Source organism: Pristiophorus japonicus, unplaced genomic scaffold (assembly GCF_044704955.1).
Source record: "Pristiophorus japonicus isolate sPriJap1 unplaced genomic scaffold, sPriJap1.hap1 HAP1_SCAFFOLD_42, whole genome shotgun sequence".
NCBI lineage: Eukaryota > Metazoa > Chordata > Chondrichthyes > Pristiophoridae > Pristiophorus > Pristiophorus japonicus.
The window spans coordinates 2,136,063-2,143,221 of record NW_027254090.1 but is presented as its reverse complement, the minus strand read 5'-3'; the positions used below and the strand labels follow the sequence as shown (position 1 = coordinate 2,143,221).

Genomic DNA, 7,159 nt, shown 5'->3' with positions numbered 1-7,159 from the left:
TTTGCGAGAGGTCCCGGGTTCAAATCCCGGACGAATCCTCAGTTTACCCAAGAATTTTGAAATTGCATCAAACTTTTGCAAAGAAGGACTTGCATTTCTGCAATACCTTTCAGGAACTCATGACGCCCCAAAGCGCTTTGCATCCGTTGAGTTATGTTTGAAATGTTGTCGTGTGGGGAAAGATGTGCCCAAATCACCCCACACGAACCGCAACTCTTTGCGAGGGAGTTTGTTGCAAAAAAATCAGGTGCCTCAGGGACTTGGACTTTCTATGAATGAGTTCTGCTTCTACCTGCGTTCAAGCTTGTAACAGTAACTGTGCTTCCATCTCACGGGAGCAGCGTGTAGCGGTTAGTGAGTAGGTGACCAGGTTGATGTGCGCCGCTTTCAATCTTTTAAATTTCACCAAACAAAGAAACGGAGAATCCAACTGTCCCTGTAAACGACGGATTGAAGGGATCGGTGCTCCAAACAGAGCTGGAACACACGCAGTGCAGGAATACGGTCCGTAACATTAAATGTCAGAGTTATTAAGCAGACAATAATTAAACATACACTTAATAGTACTTACACCCAAACCTTGCGAATGTTAGCCGAAGAACTCAAACACGTAACAGTTCCCAGCTCGGTGTCGAAATTGATCAAACATTAATCGGATTCTAAACTATCTGTTCCAAATGCCACATTTTATATCTTTTCCTTACCCCTGCTTCGTGACAATTGAAACTTTTAATAGTATTACCTAACACAACTGCCCAACTTCTGATGGAAGGTCATTAACCTGAAACGTTAACTCTGTTTCTCTCTCCACCGATGCTGCCTGGCCTGCTCAGTGTTTCCAGTATTTACTCTTTTTATTCTCCAAACTTATCATAAGAATATCACTTCCCTTGTCATCTAACTACGCTCCTTCCTGATATGTAGCCTTGTCCTACAAACCAGGCTCCTTTCTGATGATTCAGGCATTCATTGGAATTATAACTTCTTAACGATAACAATTATGTGAAGTATGTAACTATGTCATACTTGCCACCAGAGGGCGTGACTGTTGGAGTCCTAATGGTCACCTGCCCACACGTGCAGGGCCAGTATAAAAGGTTGGCTGCCATTTTGTTTAGGCACTCTGGAGTTGTAATAAAGAAGACGAAGATCACACTAAGTTTAGCTCACAGTATTCAGCCTCCTGGTATTCTACTTTTCACAACAATTGTGACGATTAACAGAATACAAACCTTCACACAACCATGGCTGCTGTTGGAATCTTAGAGAGATTCACAGAGAGTGAAATAAATGAGGGCAGCAGGCGGATCTCTGCCTGACACCGGGGAAACAGGGAGACAGACATTGGAGCAAAGGGATATGGATGGAGTCGGCAAAACTTGAGGCATCTGATTCAGGAGAGTCGCGGGGCCTGGAAATTTAGGAGTTCAATGACTTTGAAAGGAACATTTTTGTTTTGTGCCGTTTTGTTCAGAGAAATGTTTGTGAAAGGAATTTTTTGCAGGAAGGGATGCAGCATTTAATCTTCTGCCTTAACACTTCTTTCTGTGTGTCAGGATCACATTTCGTTTCAATGTTATTCTTCCAAAATTAATATTTCATTTGCTGTTTGACAATAACCAGACCCTTGCTCCAAGGTCTGTCTCACTCTTTCCCCGGTGTCAGGCAGAGATCCGCTTGCTGCCCTGATTTATTTCATGTGACAGGACACAAAAGTTCAAAATCAACCTGCAGGTGGCTACACACAGCTCTGATGGCCGAGTGGTCTAAGGTGATGTGCTCAGGTCACTATAGATAGTGTTAGAATCCTATTGCAGACATTTCTTATAATGAATCATTCGGCAGAACCCATTTGCTTTGTCACCACCAACTCCTTAAAAGTGCGATTCAGCAGTCCACCTGCTCGCTTAACATTTCCGTCTGACCTGGTTCATTCTTTTGTAGAACGACAATTATTTATTTTGCCCTGAGCATGTGAGCAACTTTTCTCCCGATCTCATTGGGTTTAATATTGTTAATCTGGAGCTGAAAGTGGAGATGTTTCCGCAGTGCAACGGTTAACACCTTCTAGTTTTTTGAGTTCATGCTGAACTTTCTCCTTGAGTGCATATGGTACGGAACGGGGCTTGTAGTAAACCAATCTAGCGTCCTTCTGTACCCTGACACTCGCCTTGAAGCCTTGGATCGGACTGTCCGTTTCGCAGAACACCTTTGGTTACTTCTTGATAACCTCATCCGTTGATGAAAATTTCGCTTCCACACAGAAAATCTGACTACAATCCAGCTTCAGTGAGCTTAATCAATTTCTTCCTTGTAAGGCAGACTTATCTCTTTTCACTACTATTCGAGGCAAGTTCTGAAATTAATCTTTATATTTCACCGATCGGTACAGTGATATGACCAACCACAGGAATTTACTCTTCCGAGTAGCCTCGCAGCTCTATCTTGGGTTCCTCCAGTTGCAAATCACGCAATTTGTCGCGGGACAGTGACTCAGGTATTCCAATCACGGATGCACCCGTGTCAATTTCCATTGGTATCTTGAATCCAGCAACATCTATGTGGATTTTGATGCTTTCCGAATCAATGTCCGTTAAACTCGTGCTCCTGATGATGTGTAACTCTAACATCTCCTCGTCCTGTTGTTGGTCTTCCATACTGTGTAGTCTCTTGGGATTTCGACTCAGAGCTTTGAACGCTAGACTCATAGCTTTAACAACACGTTCACCCTTCAGTCGGCATGCCTTCGTAAGATGCCCAGTCTTTCTGTCGAAGAAACACTCTGCCTTCACGTGTGGACAACTTTGAGCAATGTGTTGTCCCAGGCATCTACAGCATGACTTCGACGCTCTGTTAGAATTTCCAGTTTCTGAGGCTTTGGGCTCCCTTGTTATACCTTCAAATGCTCTGATAATGACTCCACGACACAATGTGTCGTTCTTTAACTGTAGTGACCTGAGTCCTTTATTGTTAACCTTTATTGGTGGCCTGCCTTTTATACTGGGCCAGGCATACCTGTGCAGGTAAGCTACAAGTCTCCCACTGCAGTGCCCTCTGGTGGCACACCTTGTAATAGTACAAGCAGTAACCATGTCGAACACATGACAGGTGTCACTGTGGAACCGTTTCTCTCACTCAAAGTTAGAAGCACTACCGTGGGCGCCACGTGGGCAAGGTAGGTAGCCATTGACATTCAGGTTCATATATAAATATATATAAATATATCGACATGCATCGTAACTGTTCGCTGGTGGTCGAGAGGTTAAGATCCGGTGCACTAACCTGGCTCGACATGAATCGTAACTGTTCCCTTGTGGTTGAGGGGTTAAGACCCGGCGCACGAACCTGGTTTCAATCCTCGATCAATTCATCGCAGAAAAATAATTGAGGTCTGTGAGATGATTAATAATTGTTGTAATCACCATGAATACCAATGCTTTCTGTGATAGACCGAGATTACAGAATATCTGGCTTCTCCTGTACTTTGCCGGGCACATGTTTGGGGTTTAATTTTGTAAACTGGGTGAGTTCGCTGATCGCGGGGAGACGGTAGGAGCCGATGTGGCCCCACTGTGAGGATCTGGAAATGAACACGGTGGCTGGGTGATCCGTGACATTTCTGTAAAGGGCAGCGGAGGAGAAGGATTGAGAACTTCCAGTGTGGGACAGAAGTTGTTTCAGGAGAGCCAACACATTCCCGATCATCACAGAGGGAGCTCACTGGTCAGCTCCTCGCTGTGGGGGCTGTTGTACAAGAGGTTTCTGTAGTGTAGTGGTTATCACGTTTGCTTTACACGCGAAAGGTCCCTGGTTCAATCCCAGGCAGAAACATTATGTTTAAACTTGCTGTGGATGAACAATCAGAGGCGAGTGTCGTCTCCCTGCAAATGCTGCCTGACCTGCTGAGATTTCCAGCATTTGCTGTTTTTATTTGCTATTTATTCTCCTGGCAATAGGGCTCCCTTATTCATTAATTGCTCTTTATTTCACCAATAAATAGATAACTTTGAGTGAGAGAAAACGGATCCACCGGGGACCTTTTGCGTGTGAGACCAACGTGATATCCGCTACACTGCAGCCCATCAAAGGGCGAGAAACCACTGAATATAAAGGATGAGCTGACAAATATCAGGGGCAGTGCAGTCTGGTCAATGTCAAACACTCCTTTCTTATTCAGCAGTGGCATGAACGGGAGTCAGACGCCACAAAGTTTAATTAAAGACACAAATACAAGTAACACTTGCAAATCTTTTCAGTGTAAAATTCTTTCACTTTATTTGAAATGCTAATGCGTTGAATCTGAAAATACCCACGGTGGGATTTTATCTTCACTACTGATTGTATTTTGTGTGCACGGTGGGCATAATCGGTGCTGATAAATTTGATAAAAGTTGCCCCAGATTCGTGGTGTCATCGGCAATGAACACTTTCAACCAGAAAGCTAAAATACAGTGCGTAAAATGGGTTAACATGCATAAGAACATAAGATCATGTGAAATAGGAGCAGGAGTGGGCCATACGGCCCCTCGAGCCAGCTCCACCATTTAATACAATCATGGCTGATCTGATAATGGACTCAGGTCCACTTCCCTGCCCGCTCCCCAAAGCACAGGTCAAATGATTGAAGTATGGAGTGTCCCTGAGTTAGCATTTGTTTGATTGTGTAAAGAAGATGAGGGGTTAATTAATGATGGTTTCCCGTGAAAGCAAGAGAAAAGTTTTCGTACAAACCATTCGGTGACTGTCAGCTGAGTGCTGCTTTTGATACCTGGTGGGAATGGGCGGGGATTTTAAAGCCACTTGTATTGCAGAACCTTCATATAGATGAACATCTCCAGCTAACTTTGTAGGCCGCGTGGTGCAACGGTAGTGTGTCTGACTCCAGATAAAAAGGTTGTGTGTTCAAATCATGTTGGGGTATTGCTCTTTTGGATATTGTTCTTCCAGAATTAATGTTTCCTTTGTTGTTTGGCAACAACCAGACCCTTGCTCCAAGTCTGTCTCACTGTTTCCCCGGTGTCAGGCAGAGATACGCCACCTGCCCTCATTTATTTCATGTGACAGGACACAAAAGTTCAAAATCAACCTGCAGGTGGCCACACACAGCGCTGAATAGTCAGGATGGCCGGGCGGTCGAAGGTGCTGTGTTCAGGTCACTGACTCCTCTACACGTGTGTTCAGCTTGAATTCCAATTCTAACAATTATTATCATTAAACGGAACGCATTTTTTTGACACCACGGCCAACTCCTTCAAAGTGGGATTCAGCAGTTCAGCTGCTCGCTTAACATTTCCGTCTGACCTGGTGCTGGAGTTTGTTAAAGAGAGTCAGTGCGTAAGATTCAACCTTTCACCTTATTCCTGATCACCACTTTCTTACCTGAGGCCAGAAAGTCTCAAGCCGTGCATTCCTGATCCTAAACACTCGCTGCTAAATGGCCAGCTCCTGTTCCGATGTGGAAAGTCTGGGAAACACGAGATCAATTCCTACCACACTCACAGCCTTCCTAAATATAGCACCGTCATTCTCTTCTCGTAAAACCAGCTCCTGAAGTATCGGCCAGCTGTGTAGGTTAAAGCTCTGGTTATGTTCCTCGCATTGTGTCAATTGCAGTGTTTCAGTAGTGTAGTGGTTATCACATTCGTTTAACACGTGAAAAGTCCCCGCATCGCAACCGAGCGTAAACGTTTTGAACATTGATCAATTGAAGATTAGAGAAAATGAAATAATTGATGTTAATGGTTCTATATTAACAAAGTTGGTGTTTGTTTCTGCTTAAGGATTAAAAATAATAAACACCAGAAGTGGGATTTGGACCCTTGTCTTCAAGATAGATTTTGAACTGAACACAGCACCTTCGACCGCTCGGCCATCTTGACTACTCACTGCTGTGTGTGGTCACCTGCAGATTGATTTTGAAATTTTGTGTCCTGTCACATGAAATAATTGAGGGCAGCAGGCGTATCTCTGCCTGACACCGGGGAAACAGTGAGACAGACCTTGGAACAAGGGTCTGGTTATTGTCAAACAGCATTGATACATTAATTCTGGAAGAACAATATCCAAAAGAACAGTGACCACGACGTGATTTGAACACGCAACCGTTGCGCCACGAGGCCTACACAGTGAGCTGGAGATGTTCGTCTATATGAAGGTTCTGCAATACAAGGGGCTTTAAAATAACCGCCCATTCCCACCAGGTGTCGCAAGCAGCGCTCACCTGACAGTCACCGTATCGTTTTTTTCTGAACCTTTTGTCTTGCTTTCACGGGAAAGTATCATGAATTCACCCCTCACCTTCTTTTGCACAATCAAACAAATGCTAACTCAGGGACACTCCATACTTCAATCATTTGTCCTGTGTTTTGTGCAATGTATAGAATGACTCGACAGACTTGTTACTGTAAACTCACTTACCTGTAAACCTGGTTCAACTTCACTTATTCCCAAAGTGCCCACGTGACATAGTACTCGCTCTTATATACCAAGGCCCGCGCACACGCGCGTACAGCCCGATGACCTCCGACAGTGGCGCCCCCTGGTGTCTAGAGACCCCAAGCATCAATACATGACACTTTGCATGTGACTGTTAAACCATATCCCATTTTACTCACTGTATTTTAATGGGCGGGGAATTTAAATTCCCTTGCATTGCAGAACCTTCATATAGACGAACATCCCTTAACGTCTGATTCTCGATCAAAGGGCTGCTTGTTCAAATCATGTAGGGGTCAGTGTGCTTCTAGAATTGTTGTTTCACAATAACCAGACCCTTGCTGCAATGTCTATCTCACTGTTTAGTAGTTGTAAGGTTGGGGACAGCATCAAACAAGAAATAAGGGATGTGTGCAGTGGTGGTACAGCAGTTATCATGGGTGACTTTAATCTACATATTGATTGGGTTAACCACATGGTCGTAATGTGGTGGAGGAGGATTTCCTGGAGTGTATTTGGGATGGGTTTCTCGACCAATATGTTGAGTAACCAATAAGAGAGCTGGCCATCCTATACTGGGTGATGTGTAATGAGAAGGGACTAATTAGCAATCTTGTTGTGCGGGGCCCCTTCGGGAAATGTAACATAATATGGTAGAATTCTTCATTAAGATGGAGAGTGTCACAGTTAATTCAGAAACTAGGGTCGTGAACTTAAGGAAAGG

The 7,159-nt window shown here is 44.2% G+C and overlaps 1 non-coding gene across 1 annotated transcript; it reads left to right on the top strand.

Moving 5' to 3' along the window:
- Window positions 1–3,758: 3,758 nt before the first annotated feature.
- On the top strand, window positions 3,759–3,831 carry trnav-uac (transfer RNA valine (anticodon UAC)). The gene has a single exon. It is a non-coding gene; the product is annotated as a tRNA-Val (tRNA).
- The last annotated feature ends 3,328 nt before the right edge of the window (window positions 3,832–7,159 follow it).